General features: G+C 45.3%; 1 protein-coding gene across 3 annotated transcripts in view; it reads right to left on the reverse strand.

Moving 5' to 3' along the window:
- MBNL3 (muscleblind like splicing regulator 3) overlaps positions 1 to 16,535 on the reverse strand; it is a 109,736-nt gene extending 93,201 nt beyond the window's left edge. For 2 of the 3 annotated variants that reach the window (XM_064574585.1, XM_064574586.1), the window contains exon 1: positions 16,064 to 16,534. The gene's annotated coding sequence lies outside the window, so the exon portion shown is untranslated. Of the gene's footprint in view, positions 1 to 16,063 lie in introns of all 3 variants that reach the window. The other variant, XM_064574584.1, reaches the window with a different exon arrangement.
- Between the last annotated feature and the right edge of the window lie 946 nt (positions 16,536 to 17,481).

A 17,481-nucleotide genomic window follows, 5' to 3' on the forward strand; every position in this document is an offset into this window, starting at 1 on the left:
ATTTTGCTGTGCAAAAGGACTCTGAGAAGGTATTATCACTGATGCTAATCAAACCCAAAAATGACCCATTTGCAAATTCAGTTTTTTTTACTGAATCCAATAAGTAATTGTTATAATAATAAACCAGAGAGCAGACCCTGGAGGAGGAGCTGAGATGCCTAAGAGGTGTAGTTAATTGGTAATATGGAACAAGACCTTTGAAGAGGTATTAGACTAAATTAATTAGTTAAGAGAGGCACAGAGTTCACAACTTGATTACCAAGCTGTTTGATTCCCTCAACACAATAGCCTTAATTTAAACCAACCATATGAACTTGCCTTCCTGTGCAATCCTCCCAATTATCAAGCAAAGAGTTGAAAATTGTTGATCACGGACTGAATGAGCCCACTCATGCTATCATTTTAAGTCTGGATCTGCTGAATATTTTTACTTGAACAAAGTACAAAGATATCCTCAATAACTTAAATGTAAAACCATTCGGCTTGCTTCTCTATTTAGGATACTCTAGATATCTATTTTTTCCAGTGTCAAATGGTAAGGAAGACATTTAAACTAGAAATCATAAACAGGAAAGTAAAAGCAAAGATTTCCCACTTGTTTTAGAAATCTATTTAACAAACATTTTTCCTAGGGAAGAGTTACTGCTGATTTTGTGCAGTATCTTCTCTTGGCAGGAAGATGTTGTGCAACTATTTTGATGCATGTTGATGGAGTATTCTTAAATTCTTATCAACAAGTAGTATTTGCCCAGTGACTTGAAATGTAGCATAAAAAACAAAAGTTGAAGTTATAAAATTATATATACGTATATACACATACACTATCACATACACATTTGTGTCTAGATATTTTGGGAGGGGGGTAGGGAATATAGCTTTAATACAATTTAATCCTCAGAATGTGGAATTCATTTTACCCATCAAATCCCAGGCATCCCACCTAAGAAGCATCCCCCCACTTGTTTTTACCTGGAACATGTGGCAAAATAAACACAGACTGGGGGATGCGGGTTTAGATAATTAGTACCTTTACAATCACTTCAAAGATTTAAGTTTTTCAACATGTCGCCAAATTTGCATCATTTTCTTCTTCAGAATAAAAAACATTTTCAGAACCTCGTGGCAACAACCCTTTCTCTTGGACTAGAATCAACATCAACCCAGACATTAAGTACAAGGCTTATGTTCAAGATATTTTGTACCGATACCCATCAGCTGCTGAGAAAGGAAGAATAAAATATGTTCTAAAAGGGAAAACAGGGAGGGTGGCTACAGTAAGGAGAACTGAACCTGGACCCGAGGCTTATGTTCCGAATTACACGGTAAAAGAGAAAATCCACGAAAACCGGAAGTTGCCAGACGCAACACACGGAAGGTGCTGCCCGCGTTGAAACTTCCAACTGACACGGGATCCTAGTCTAAAGGGAAATCATAGAGGAAAAGCACATCCTTGGCAGTTATATTCCAGTCTTCGTTATTCTTAACAGCTTTCCCCACTTGACTTTCATTTTCCTGGAGCCCCACCAATAGAAAGGTGTCAGTCACATGTGCACGACATACTCAGTAGCCCCGCGAGGTCTCGACAGCCATTTATCTATTCTTTTGGCTGAATTCCACTGTCTTGGTTTTGTTCCGACCTATCCCAGTGCTTTTTGTGACAAGCTCAATCCTATACCTTAAGGGCAAAACGAGTAAACGCGAGAGCTCCTCACGGTTTCCTTAATCCGACGGCAAAAGTACTACTGGGCATAGGAACGTGGACGCTGCGCAAGCGGCGGAGCCACGCTGTACATTATCTGGCCGTTTACAGACACTTTCTACGTTCAAATTCTGCTTCCCGTCCGCCTCCCTGCCACCCAGTGAGCATGACCTAAGTCACTCCTACCTTAAACGCACAACAGCACCGTTTTCTTCCCTTAATCGAAGAGATTCCAACTCCCCCTCCTCCGTCCTCCTCAGGCTGCTATGGCCGCTCCGAGAGGTCAGAGGTCAGGGGTCAGAGGTCAGGGGTTAAGGGTGAGGGGCGAGAGGTGAGAGGTGAGAGGCGAGAGGCGAGAGACGGACTCCCATGGCTGCTCTGTTATTTTCTCTGCCTTCTGGACAAGTTCAATCCAACTTGGTTCTAGGGTTTTCTACACGCGGTTTCACTCGACATCATTGTCCTGACTCCTTAACTCTTCATCCACGGACATTTCCTATCCGACTGCAGCACCAGCCACCAGATAGCAAAACCAGTTTTTTTTTGTTCTATGGGGATGAGTGAGAGATCCATGTTGGCTTCACTTCCCAGGAGACAAATGCCTTCGCTGATGGAAGAGGCTGCCCACAGGACATGAGTTGGTCCCCAAGTAGATGAAGAGAACGGGACCAGACAAAGAAGAAATTATGGTGTGTTGGGGGAGGGGGGTGGCATTGAAAAGTGAGCAAAGAATTGAAGATGCCGTTTTTAGCCTGGTAACTATTAGATGCCAAGGAGAGTCCTTGCCGGCTAGAACCAGCGGTATTTCAGAGCTAAAGGAAACTGCGTCATAACCAAAAGAAACCACCTAGCAGAGCATCTGGCATACAGTAATTGTTCGATAAATGTCAGTTGACTCTAAATAAACACCTATTATAGGACGTTTTTATTGGGTGAGAAAACGGGGGTTCAAATTTTATTCCTATATATAAACTCCTGCCTACGGATATTAAGATTGATTTAAAAGTCTAAGACATTCCTGGAGGTGAAGGTGGTAGTAAAAGCTGCCACTCAAGAACTCCAAGAGCCCATGTCACCCTGTCTGGGCCCACCAGCATGAGGACGTGTCCAGGGAAGTCACAGGCCCCTGACATCTCACCTGGTGACCGTCTCTGCCGCTATTCCCACCGAGCAAATCAGAAAGGGACCCTTAGCGCCACAAAAGAAAGCAATGGTTGTTGCTTTTATTTTCTGACTTTCTATTTCCCAAGTCTGCTCTGATTTAGGAAGCTAAAAGCAGGCCGTCTCAGAAGTCTGGATGTGTACTTCACATATTCCCTTTATAGGAACCCAAGGAGACCCAGCTGATTTTCGCTTCAAAACAAACCAACCTCTCGTTTCCAGAGGGTTTGGTTTGGTTTGAATTGTTACCCACCATGAGGAACAATAGGAGCCGGGGCTCCTGTCCTTGAGCTGAGATGATCAGGCTTTTGCTTTCCTTCTGCCTAATCGCGGCAGGCTTCCTGCAAAGTGCTAGTGGATGCGATGCTTCAGACCAAGAGGTTTTCCTCATGGAGAAGCCAACAGCAATATCAAAGTCTTCCTTTTCTTCTGGCCAGTAGGGTTCCACAAAAATGAGGACCATGGGATAAGGGATTATCTCAGCAAAAGACTGGCAAATCTTGGGGCGCCTGGGTGGCTCAGTTGGTTAAGTGTCTGCCTTCGGCTCATGTCATGATCCCGGGGTCCTGGGATCGAGCCCCGCATCGGGCTCCCTGCTCCGCAGGGAGCCTGCTTCTCCCTCTCCCACTCCCCCTGCTTGTGTGTGTTCTCTCGCTCTCTCTCTAATAAACAAATAAAATCTTAAAAAGACTAGCAAATCTAGCATTTCTCTCTTCCTTTCCATCTTCCTTTTTCATTCTAGAAATCTGTTTGCCCTCACGGTCTCATTGCCTTCTGAGGGAAATTTTTGTTCACAATAAACGGAAGGGACTCGCCTGTTGAAGGTCTTAAGTCCTGTGTCTGCCTCAAAGTTTTAAATGTACTTTGGCAGATGTGTCAGGCGAGGGATCGTATTTCACAGACACACCAAGAAACGGGAGAATGCCGTGTGAAGGGAACAAGAGCTTGGGGTTTAGTAGGCTTTAGCATACCTTCTTACATAGCTTTTTCTTATCACTAATCATTTGCCGAGTATTCCATAACCAAAAACCCAGGAGGCTAAAGTGAAAAAAAGAAAGAAAAGGAGCTGACTCACCAAACCAATGACTAATTTTGTTTGCCTAAAACACACAACCAACCATATGCTTACTGCAGCTGGAAATCCTAACTAACTCACGCTCTAAATGCCCACACCTTATCACACCTACTCTATGCTACTCTGTAAACGTTGTTTATGGTGCAATCGATGCTGTAAGCAAAGTCATCCTCCGGCCCCAAAACATACATGGTGGTGCTCTCTAAAGAGCTTTAATGAACAGAGTGGGAAACCGCTAAAAGCTGTCACTCCCAGGATCTGGAAATGTTTACAGGTTCACCCATCAGCGTGTGTTCGTTTTTTTCATCGTCAATACAGTAATGTATGTAACCAGGTTTTTTGGTGGGGTTTTTTTTGGGGGGGGGTGATGGAGTAACACTTTATTGTTGTGCTTAATTTGTTTTACATCTCATTTCATCAACTGATTGCTAATTACACAACCATTAGCTGTGTAAGTCTTTTTCTGTTCTTAAGTTTGAAATAGGGTGTACCTGAAGGGGCAGAGGAGAACTCATTTACAGTGACAGAATTTAGTTACCAACTCATTAGAACTGAGATTGTATTTTATTTTCAGAGAGGTAACTTAAGTTTAATATTTAAATGTCTATGATGAAAAGCCTAATTTCACTTCAAATTCTCAGAGCTGAGAAAGCAGTGGTAAGATTTAGTGACCCTGGGAGGCAACTGAGGGCGGGGGGTGGGAGGGGTGAGGGGCGAAGACAAGATCCTTAGGATCCAACTGGAGATGCCAAGTGTCCCAGAAGGCAGTATTTTCCTCCCCTCTAACAATTATTTAAGTCAAAGGAATATACAAAAATTGTCCAGTCTTCTAAGGATGTTTCCAATCTCTTAACAGATCACACTCAGTACTTCCTGTGAGTAAATCTTTTTCTTTTCTACTACTGGGCTTAGTTCTCATTAGTATAAAAGAGTAACAAGAAAAGCTATGTGGCTGTTGTCTTCTCTATTTGTATAATCATTCGCATCAATACCCTCGGTATATTTAACAGACGCTCCGCTTCTGCCTCCCATCCACAATTTTCAAATTCATTTAATGTGTGCCTTTGTTCGTTGCAGAAAAAACAACCATGCTCAGGTTTTCTTCCCAATGTATGGTAAATGTGTACTTTTATATTTGTTTAAAAATCAGCTTTCTTCTTGCAAATATGTTCTCTCTGGATAGGACCATTTTTGATTTCTAAAAAATCAAAAGCAATTTTTAAACTCTTTTAATTTACATTTAACTCTTCCTAAAATAAGGTGGGCTTTTCCTACATTTAAATTTTCTTGGCGATTCTTTTCCTGTTAGAAGCAACTCAGGCCCAACTATACCAAGATTTTTAGGGTTTTTTTTTTTTTTTCTTTTTCCCCTAAGATGTCCTTTTTTGCCTTGGGTTCCTAGCTAGCACTCTTTTCTGTGTCTCATGTTTTAGCAATACCACTTGGTAAATACATAATACTTACACAAAGTGCATCTCCTCAGGATTACAAAATACCATAGACATTAAACCCTATAGCATTCTGATAGCAATACGTCTCACTTCTCAGTTTGAAAAACACATGACTGTCAAGGTATTGAACTAACCTTGCTCAGTTATGTCAGCACCCTAGCCCCCAGCATCCCTTGACCACCTTTCCCTCAAAAACAGACGACGAAACACTTCCGACCTAGTTAGAAATAACATCCACTAAAGCACTAACCTTTCAACCTTTTTGCCAGCAACAAATAGTAAGAAACACATTTCACATCCAAAGTACATGTGTCTAGATCTGAAAAATTCTCACCAAAAATATCTAACCTTCCTACATGGTATGTTCTGATATTTTCTTACTACTTTATTCAATTTTGTTTAACAAAGTGCTAGTCACAACCTACTAAATGGATTTCATCATGCGCTAATGAGTTGTTGCCTACCACTTAAAAACTACAATGATAGAATGAATAGACTTTTCTCCTACCGCAAGGTAATGTTGGCTCCATATATAGTAGAGTAAATCTTCGTTACCTTACCACTAGTACAGACTGTGATAGTTACCTGAGCCAGCTTAAAATATATTTTTGAATAACCTATAAAGAGTCTGCTAAACAAAATAATAATGTCAAGATTGTAGAGGTATGTAACCTCTTAGAACAAGATACTTCTAACGTTCTTTTGAGTCATTATTTAAATGCAGCTGTGCTAATTATAAATGAGTGTTCATTTTCAGGCCAGTAGAACATCTCCTTAGGAAAACCTTGTTTGTTCTTACTCCAAAACATTTTGTAAACCAGAATATTGTCTTTAACCTGAGCTCGCAAAATTGTAGCGTATCTTAACATTCGAACTCGAGAATGTTCAAAAAATAAAAATCACGCTTTTTAAAAAAATACATTTTGTAGTTCATCCAGTCACTGTTTATAAATCTCCTCGAGGTCTCATCTAATAGCAACAACGGTAATGGGTATACAGTTCATTTGTAGAGTGTTTTAAACTTCAGAAAACTCTTTTATTTTGTGAACTGGTAATGACCAGAAATCCTTGGATTACTGGATATTTAAAAAAACATATAATGACATTCGCCAGACCCAAAAATGAAACTTAATATTTGGTTTGTTGTGCATGTGACAGATTACCCAATCCCATGAAGAAAGCCAGGTGTCTGGCCTGTAATGATCGCCTGTATTTTAGAGATCTAGCCCACCCCTTGCACTCCCCACCCCACAACGTGGAAGATATGAAAGAAATGAAAATTTCAAGGTAAAGGATCAAGCTATGTTCAGAAGTCGGGGTGTCACACAACCTCCCTTGTGTGGCGGTATCTACGAAAGAACTGGGAACAGATGTTTATCTTTCGTGTACATTTAACATTTTGGCAAATTGAAGGCTTAGGAAGCTAAGGGAGTGAAGGACGGGCCAGGAAGTCCGGAATTCCTGGATGTGAACCTAATCTCGGTCTGACTCTGTTTTTGCTCTAAATCAATGCCAAACTCTTCACACCTCAGCTGCTTTATAGCAGGCAAGAATTATACTGGGGACAAAACTGTTTCCTGCGAATGTCTTAGGTTAAACAGTTAATATTACAGTCCTCGCCCTCAAAGGTACCTCCACAAAAGGCAAAGTGCTCCTCGGGTAGCTTATTTACCTTCATTATATCAGGGAATCAAAATGGAATATTGGTGTCCTGTGAAACTGACCTTGAAAAGAGATCATGCCTTCTATCCCCAAGCTCACGTCCACTTCAGCAACGATCAGTTATCCAACCAATTAGGGAAGTCAATCATGGGATCTTACAGGTTTTCGAGGTAGCTATTAACACCTGTGAGTCGAGCGTTTTCCCACAGTTAATTAATACTTGGGCCAGTTCAGGGCCCTGCTCCTTATGTGTCCCTTCTCCACTGGGTCGTCAACCCGAAGGAAATGCCCTACCCACCCGGGTCTTGATTTGGCAACCTGTGGGCCAGCTCGTTGGTTCCTGTCCTGAAAAGCAGCTCCGTTTCCCATACCACGAGGCCCCGCATCCACATGCGGCTCCGGGCTCCTCAAAAGGCAGAATGTGGTTTCACTTTCTCCTCACCACCTCCTGATAAAAGAGCCCTGGTCCCTTCGTGGCATTTAATGAATGGTCCTCTCCTCCTGGATTTGGACTTTTGGCCTTTCCAACCGGTCATTAACTGGCAGGAAATGCCCTCCTCGGCAATCACTATTGTGTAAATAGAGCTATAAACTTTCGAAGGCCTCGTGCAATCCCAGACCCTAAAGCTGCACGTGTGTGTGTGGGGGGGAACTCTTGATTATAAAAGCACTGCCTTCCAAATTAAACGCAAACCACATGATACAGTCCATAAAATATACAAAACATGCAGTCCAGTGACAGATTTATTGTGGCCTTACAGAATAAAGCAAAAAAAAAAAAAGAAAGAAAGAAAGAAAAAATCTATATGGAAAACACTACTACTTTTGACCCAAAGCGCCCCCAAACAGGAAGCTGAAAGCAAATCAGCCAGCTGTGGCCTCACGAAGTCATGGGAGACCAGGGCACAACCAGCATTTCCTGTCACTGCTTGTCACCGTTTCTGAGTGCCTCTGAACTGTTTTCTTCGATGGCTAAAAATACGGAAATTTCTTTGGGGATAGATGGAAGGCCAGGAGGAGGCTTGACAGTGAAAAAAATGTGACTTTTACCCACCCCCCACCAAAAAAATTTACTTGGCGCAGGTCACACGACCAGTCGCTTGAACGCGTGCATTTTAAGGACTACAGGAATGGACCACATTAGTAAAATAAGCCTTTGGAACAGGCCATTAGCTAGCCTCGCTGTTTTCTGTTCATTTAGGATCGATTTCCAGAAGCACTATTTTATTAGTACGGGAGAGGACTGCAGACTCCAGCATCCCAGAGAAGAGGAACTCACTCCTTAGAGCTGGTTTCTCTGCCCCGGCTCTGTCTCTCCCCATCCCACAACGTGACCTCAAAGTGCGAGCGTGGATGAGAGATCTTCAAGGGGATCATATTTTAGATCCTTTTATTACTATGATCACCATCACACTCTTTGCCACACGTGGAGGTATTCTTGTCTTTTTCCAGCAGTGTGAAATGCCAAACCCTATGCCACATTGTTCCAGCCTGTCGGCTTCTCGATACAGAGGAGCTTTGAAAGGGGAGTTTTAGCCAGAAAGTAAAAGCATTTTGCCCTCCTATTATCACTACGCTGAGGCTCTCAGCGTATGTACAAATGAGTCTCCTCGGCCAAACCAGGTTTATCTCTCTGAGAAAGTGGATTCATAGGAGTTGCCTAGGCAAAAGTCAGCCCCCCCCCCCCAAACCTAAGGTCTTTCTCAAAAAGGCCCTCTCCTGGGGGTACCTGTCAACCAGAGCCCAGAGCCTGGCTCTCTCAGGAAGCTAGCACTGCGCTCACTGACTGTGGCCTCTGTCTCCACCTGAGGCCACTGCCACGGGCATTCATGAAACAGATCAGGTTACTTGGCACCTGATCTTCCCCGTCCCCCACCCCATGTTTTCCGTATTTGGAAGCCCTTAGACCTAAAAGGTGACCTTACCATGCGTACAATTTTTCCACTTCATACTTCTGGGTGAGCTAAGAAGGTCTTTCTTCGTGCTATCCAATTACTTAGGAAAAATGCTCACATAAACGAGTTGCGAGTTTAAATTGTTCTCAAAATCACTTCGGAAAAGAATACATGCCTCTTCTTTGGGATCCTCACCCCTCACAGACAGCAAGCATTTTGACAACCATCACTGTGCCTGTTAACAAAACAGCACCCACAACTGGACCATCTCTTGAACGCCAGCTTTTCGGAGGGCAAAGGCAACCTCTACTGTGCCATGGGTCTTGTTGAATGTGTCTCCATACATTTTTAACAGCTCAGAAAAAGTGTTATATGGTACCTGAATCTAATCGTAATAAAGCAGCCACCTTAACGGCATGTGACCACCTCACTACCTCGGTTTGTAAAGCACAGAACAGGAATTATACTAAGGGAAATAGACCCAAGCTAATGCTATACACATTGCTTTTGTTTTGCATTGTTTTGTTTTCCCTCATGAAGGTTGAAGACTGCAGGACAAAAGGTGAAATGCAAGCTCTCTGGTTCTTTTACTCACTTTTTTTTTTGCTAACAGGCCACCGGCCCCCCCCCCCCAAAAAAAACCCCTACCCCCTTGTTTGGTCTCTTCATACTGCCATACAAGAGGAGAGTGCAAAGGCTGTACCTAAAGGCTGATGGTCCTCCAGGCACAAAAGATGATTGTGGCGGATCTGAAACGGCAGCTCTTGTCTCTTGTACCATGTGGACTGTGCTTTTGGGATCCAGTAAAAAAGAGGCGCTGTTCATACCTGTATCTTGGTAAATAAAAACCTATGTAAATTCAACCTCCAAATGGGCAGTGTTTAACTGCAAATGAGACAGCTCCCATTGTCCTTTTGGTTTTTGTCTGTGACTTCATCACTTTTAAACCACGCATGGCACGAGGTGTCCGAGTCCCAGTATTTCTCATTATGGCCTTTTTTTTTTTTTTTTTTTAATCTGGTGCAACAGTTTGGAGAACTGTTTCTACAGAACTTCTTGCTGAAGACGGATTTCCCTGGGACGGGAGGCGAGTACAGTAAAGGCAACTGCAGGTGACAGAAAACACAGCAGCCGGGGCGCCTGGGTGGCTCAGTCGGTTGAGCAACTGCCTTCGGCTCAGGTCATGATCCTGGAGTCCCGGGATCGAGTCCCACGTCGGGCTCCCTGCTCAGCGAGGAGCCTGCTTCTCCCTCTGACCCTCCCCCCTAAAAAAAAAAAAGAAAACACAGCAGCCGGCTCGCAGGCTGCTCCTGGAGGACTCAGCCCTGAACCTGTTCCAGTTGCTTCTGTGGCTGCCACAGGACACTCAACCTAGGCTTCAACCTGCTTGTTGCTGTTGTTGCTGATGTGGGGGGGACCCTAAAGCTAGAGACACTGCTACCTGAAATCCCAGGAAACGTGTTCATAAAATCTAAGGACAAGTTAGAAAGACCAATCCACACTTCCGTCTATTTAACAAACTTTTACGGAGAGCCTACTACGTGCCAGGCACTGAGGATGTGAGGTCAGAAGTCCCAGCCACCTGCCTAATGAGTGACCTGGACATTCAGGGACCCCTGAATAAGCCCAAAGAAACATTTCCCAAACTTCCGCACCAAGTGCAGGGGATGCCAGGAAGCTCAGGATGCAAAGAATCCCATGAGGACAATTTGGAGGCAATTTGAACGATCCAAAATGGAAAAGAAGAGCCAGCAAATTGCCAGGCTCTAGGACACTCCTGTGGCCTCAGGAGATCAAATGGCCTGTCGGGAGTTTCTAGCGCCAACCCTCCACATTTCTGTCCAGACTGCCTTTCTCAATTGGAGGCCCTTTCTTCCTGGGCCCTTTGAGTTCACCCACTGCGCAGGCATAAAACAAACTCCTGCCTAAAATGGGAAACAAATCACTCCTACTCATAAGCCAACTTAGCACTGATGGAAGTGGGCCTTGTGAGTGGACATAGTATTTAACAAGCGTGCCTAATTGATTCCTAAATCTCTAACCAGGCTCCTTTCTTCCCCTTCACACTTTGCTCTCACGGCTGTTATCGAGTTCTGGGATGACTATGCCTGAGTTTCTTGAAAAGCATCATGTACATACAGAGGGAGAAAAAAATATATATACGTGTGTGTCATATACATATGCATGTAAATATACATGTGGATATATATGTATATTATATTCACATACATACATATACCACACACACACACACATACACACGCACACGTGCATTTAAATCAAGCTTCCTTTCATTCTTCCTTCCTCTTGAATATCCTTTTTCCAAAAGTTAACTGCCTGGAACTGAATAGGTATTTTCCCATAATCTGCCAGGCAGAAATCAATGCATAGCTGTATAAATTGTTCTAAAGTGACAACTAATTTGTGTATGCACACACGTGTGTGCTTCTGTGGATGTGCCCAGACCACTTGAGAATACCTTTATTTCTCACCTAAAAATAAGGTCCCTCTTACCAGACTGCATTATGCTTTCCATCAATCTTTTAAAAACACTGTCACTCCATTTAATACGAAGTAGAAATAAATGATGGATTGATACTGTGCTTTTACTAGAATGAGCTGGGAAAAAAATACCTTTCAGGTCACATGGATGTCATTAACACTGATAATGTCAGAGATACCTTATTTATCCTAATTCTCAAAGTTGTCTTTCCAACACTGTCACTTGGCTGTCTTGAGGCGATATATAACCATTCAGGAAGAGCAGGATGCCTTGGAACCATCTGGTTTCCTTAAGACCTGAAGGCCCACATGGATACAGATCTAATTGCTTTCTTTTTGGTCATACTTTGTGTTTGTCCGTTGTTTGGTTGGTAATTAAAATTAAACTCCTTGCTCCCAAACACAGTTTATTCTCCTAGAGGAGAAAAAAAAAAAATTGTCACCTCATTCTGAGGTACAAATTTCTATTTTCAAAGTGACAACTGTATCACACGCCACAGGAGAGGGAGAAAGAGCCCACAAAGAAACACAACTTCTGATTTCTGCTTTCTGACATCACATACACTGAGAATGGGGGTGGGGGGGTCCATCTGTTCAGCCCAGGAGACATGGTTTAAGGAAACGCAATAGCACGCAGGGAAGAACCTGGAAGCAGTAAAGGTGACTGTAGCCTTGTGCTCTTTCGGACACTTGAGAGTCTTAACATGGCAGTGGCCATTATCTACCTTTAATTACACGATCGGATTACTTGTCAAACATGTATTGTAACTTACTCTTGTGTGCTGTGTCCCAATCCCTGTTTGCCATCCTATCAGACAGCATTATTTATTTCCAAACAGAAAAAAATCCCGCCCCTTCTTGAATGTATCGTGCTATCAAGCAGGAGAAACGCAAGGTTGTAGGAATGAAAATCTTCGTCCCTGGATGGCTTCTCGCCCCCTTCCTCTCATGCCCTCCGTCTCACAGCCGAAGACAGCCAGGTAGAGAACAAAACTGTACTTCAAACTATATTGTCAGGTAGCTGCACTGCAGCCAAGAGACTGCCACTGTTTGAGCACGTGCAGGGCCGCAGAGCCTCAAAAGACAAACCCTGTTTTGTTTCCCCCAAGGTGTTGTGGTTACTTTTTCATACTGTAGAACTGGGCAGATAATCAAACACCTACTGGCCAGAAAAGCGAATTACACCAGAGCCTAGAGGACCAAGTGAGAAGCAAACAGAATGCAGACAATTAGGAGTGCGTACCTTCTCATCTAAATTTTTCGGTTCCTGCAAGTACACCAAAATGTACTGTTGCAATTAAAAGCTGGGCAGAAATCTGCTCCTTTGTGAGTTTACCAATGATTGATTCTTCTTTTTGATTCAATATCTCGCACGTATCTACTCTGTGTGAGGCTTTGCTTAGGTAAAGGGTGGGCGCAAGGGAATACCAAAGATACTTTGTATACCAGCTCATAATCATAGGTTTTTCTCCCACTGAAAAAGCAGCTGCTCTGAAAGGCCTGCAGTGGACAGTTGAGGAAAAAAAGATACTTTATAATAGTCCTGGGAATCATTAGGAGTGCTTAAAGCAGCAAAGGAAATTAGAGAAATGAAGGAGCTCTCAGAAGTAGAGCAAAACATGCAGTCACCACCTCTGGCCTCGCACTGTATCAATTCTCTCTCAAAATAATTTTTTTTTTCCTGGCAAACCCCTTCACTGATGTTTTCATACAGGGTCTCTAATGTCATCACTATATAAAGCTGCAGAATGATAACTGGCAATATTTTCCCCTAACGCCTCTGACACCAGTTTAGCCTGTCTATTCTGGCCCCAAGGTTTAGTGTTTTCACTTTTTTTTTTTTTTTAAGGATGCGTTTGGTCCAAAGTCATTCAGCAACAAGGCAGCACATCAGGAGGCCAAGTTTCTTGAACTGGGATCTAAGTCTATAAGCACTAAAAATGGGAGAAGTTGGTTTTGGTCACCCTCTACCGCCTTCCCCGGGGAACGATGCAGGATGCAGGTATCTATTTGCTCTACCTGCAGGAGCTCTCCTTTCGGATGTGAAGCAATGAATCCCCCACACACTTCTCTCAACAATGATCTGGAAACACTGATGCAAAATTTATTATATAGTAAATTCCATTGTAAACAGTTCAGTTCTTCCTTTCTAGGCACACTGCAGCACCTAGGCAGGAAAACTGCACTGTTCTTTAATAGGTGCAAAACGATCTCTTTCACCCCCTCCCAGAAGCTTGCTAAATACAATAGCAGGAAAGTCTGCCAGCCAAGTGGCTTCTATTGTTTGGAGAGAAGTAAAAAGTGGACAGAGGCAGAATAATATCAGCTGGCTGTGGGCAAAAGCCCTTTTACACTATGTTTAGGGAAGTTTCCATAAACATGAAGGCATCCCCCAAAGGTATGCATATTGGGGGAAAAATTTTAAAAACAACTTTAAAAAAGTATTTAAACATTTGCATAGGCAAAAAAGAAAATATAGAATATGAATATAATCAGAAAAACCTGAGGTCTCTGGTAAGCCTCATTGTCAATATGCCTTTTATCAGAAGGGGGAAAAAAAAAAAAACCCTCGGATCAATTGTATTAAGGATGCCTAGTCACTGGTACTGCTATTTCAAGAGTCTGCTTTCCAACCATTATATCAGTAATCACCCAGACTTATCGATTAAACCAGGGAGTCAACACAGAGAAAAATTAGCAGTCATTTCAAAATTAAATCTCGCAATAATTTTGTTTTAATTGATACTTTCCCGCGAAGTTAATACATGCGTAGAGATAGGATACCAGCTCCTAATCATAGGCTTTATCCCATATGTGGGGATCCGTGCCCAATTAAGCAATTCAGGAACATCTAGGAAAAAAGAACTCCTCTAAAACACACTACCTTAATTACGACAATACAATAAACTCACCCTCACTGTTGTATCTATACGTATCAATTACTAGACAGGAGTCAGAAAAGCACACAGTAGGTCCACTACAGTAGTGTTACCACCACGCAAATGAATCACCTAAATGTTAAGTTTCGTTACTCCTCTTGATTTAATGGCGTTTCCTTACCATAAAAGCTGACTGTGTGAATGCTAAAAATGAAGTTACCTTTTTAACAGTCTCCTAAGATCTATCCTCACGCCCTTCAGATGCCGGTAGTAAAAGCAAGCTGCCGAATGTGTCCATCCAGAGCGGGAAAAGACACCGCTCTGCAAGGAAGCTGTGGCACTGCTCACGATACCGCATGAACATGGGGAAATTAGTTGTTAAAGCATCTGCTGATGATATGCCACGCAAGAAATTCCTTTAAATTTATATACATATATATATATATATATATATATATATATATATATATATATATATATATATATATAAAGGAAGAAGAACACGAAGGAAAAAGAAATTAGAGGAAAAGGAAAGACGGAAGAACAGGAAGAAGAAAGATCAAAGCCCTAAAATTACAACGAAGTTGCAAGATTACTTTTCCTTCTACTTGCCACTTGAAAAACTAAAGTTTAAAAGGCCTTTGCTTGCTGCGGCGTCCTAGGAAGGCAGCCACTCTCACAAACCCCAACTCATCTCCAGCCTTACCTTATGCTGCTAGCGCACACCCAGGGGCTAAGGGGTCCTGCTCTCTGCGGCAGCGGCGGGGGCAGCGGCAGCGACAGCGGCACATGCCATCTGTTAGCGGCAGAAGCAAAAGCAGCGCTGCGCGAGGTGGCCCCGGTGCCGGGAGAGCCTTTAGCAGGGGTGCGTACTGAATGCCGCCATTTTAAAGCGAGGCTCCTGAAATCATTAGATATAAGCAAATTAAAGCCCGCCCCACCTACAGAACTTCATGGCTGGGACGTGCAACCCTGCTCCGAGTCGCCGCTGTGGGGTGCAAAATGTCAAGGCCAGAGACACGCGCACGGGGACTCCCGGACGGCGGCGACGATCCCTGCGCTTCCCCCCCTCCCCGGCGCTCCCCGCCCCCCCCCCCCCCGCGGCCCCCCGGGCTCCGGCGAGACTCCCTTCAGGCCCCGAGGCGAGGAGCTTTTCTTTGGCTCCCCAGCGCTGGGGGGAGGGGGGCGGGGGGGCCCAGGCCGGGCCAGGCCGGCGCGCTGGGGCACAGGGGGCGCCCGGCCCGGGCCTCCACTCTCCCCCCCCCACCCCTCCCGAGCTCTTGGTTCAGTCCGCGCGGAGCACTCCTCGCAGCTCCCGGCTCCCTCGCGGCGGCGGGCGTGGGGTTCCCGCCCGGGCTAGTGGCTGCCATGGCAACCCCGGCCCCAACCCCGCCCGGCCTCGCCAAAGGCGTGCCCTCCACCCGCTGGCCCGGCCGAGCCCGCCGCCGCCGCCGCCGCCGCCGCCGCCGCCGGTCCTTCACACACACCCACTCCCGCGCCCCGCCCGGCGTCCCGCGCCCCGCGCCCGGCCCGCGGGACGCGTCGCGGGAACGGCGCTGCTGGGGGGCTTCGGGCGCCCAAAGGGCAACTGGCGCGCAACTCCGCCGGCCGGCCGGTCGAGCGGCGCGCGGGCAGCGGGAGCGCGGGGCTGGCCCTCGGCCGCCCGGCCCCGCCCCGCCCCGGCCAGGTAGCGCGGGCGCGCCCCGCACCGCCGCCGCCGCCGCCGCCGCCAACCTCACCTGGCTCGGCGCGCGCAGCTCCTGGCCCCCGCTGGCCGCTGCGGACCGGGCGGGAGTCGGGCGGCGGGCGGCCCCCGCTCCCGCGCCCACCGGTGCCTGTCCTCGGCCTCCTTCCCGCCGCTCCCAAAGAGCGCCAAAAGTCGCGCTCCCGCTCCGAGTGCGGGCACTTTCTTCCTGCAGGGCGCCGTTCCGTCGCCCAATGTATTCTTTGTGTGCTTCGTTCATTCGTGCGTGGTTCTCAGAGAGCGCCGCGCGGGCTTTATTCTCAGGGGGTGTGGCGCCTCTCCCCCCAGACCGGGCGGCCCAGCCCCCGCTGCAAACGCTCTTTTGTCGTTTCTTTATTAAGGGAACGGGGGACAAATCATAACGCTCAGGTTTTACAAAAGCGAAAACAAACAGAGCTCGCACACATCCCCGGCGAGGGGGGAGGGAGGCGGCAAAGTTTCCAGAGCTTCGGCGACTGGAGTGCCGGGGAGAAATGCCGTGTGGTTTGAAGCTGTACGCTTAGAGCCTCTTCGGAGACGGGTGAAGTGAGACAGGTAATTTCAAAAATGACCTTAGTCAATAAATATATGGGCTCACTGAAAGCCAAAAAAAAAAAAAAAAAAAAAAAATTACTCACCAGCTGCCTTCCTGGGACCTCCCTTCTATAAAAGCCCCAATCTTTTACTTCCCTTTAAGAACCTCAGACAGGGAAATGTTGGTCTGTGCCAATAGCACCCTTTCTTCGATGGAGTTTGACGGGTAGCAAGAGCCCTAAGGTAGGGTCCCAGACACTTGTGAATGGGAAACGGACAAAGCCACTGCCATTTTATATTTTGATTAAAAAACGTGCATCTGGGCAGCTAAATTACCAGTTTCGATCTAATGCAAGTGTAATAGGAACACCAGCTGTCCCTTAATTGGAGCCCCACAATGATAAACGCGTGGTTTTATTTAATTTTATGAGGACAATTGTAGTTGATAACATACGCATATGCGAGAGCCTCGGTGACAAGCTCATAGCAATTCATGGGCTGCGCTCCTGCCATGAACTGCTTCACCCCACTACAGAGTTCTACATGCTCTCCAGAAAGTGCAGAAAAACATCGCAGGAGATGTTGAAGTTGCAGTTAGGTAGAGGAGTTGAGCGAATTCTCAGGCTGATAAGGTTTTTTAATTCTGCCGGACTGATCCCAGTAGAATTCTCCAGCTAATTTTAGGCAAGAAATCAATGTCTGTTTGTTAAATGCCGGATAATAGGAGTGGGATCCTAGTGGTTGGAAGGAGAACACTGGCACAAACTGCCCTTTAAATAATTGAGACACCCCTCCCCCCAACGCATTTGGCAAGCATTGTGAAAGTTATCAGGACAATGTGCAGGGACAGCGCCTGATACTTGGGTAGTCATGGGTGGAATCCTAGCCTAAGTTGAACAG

The sequence above is a fragment of the Mirounga angustirostris genome, unplaced genomic scaffold (genome assembly GCF_029215605.1).
Source record: "Mirounga angustirostris isolate CCGP_5_RB_7025 unplaced genomic scaffold, mMirAng1.0.hap1 SCAF_11, whole genome shotgun sequence".
Lineage (NCBI taxonomy): Eukaryota > Metazoa > Chordata > Mammalia > Carnivora > Phocidae > Mirounga > Mirounga angustirostris.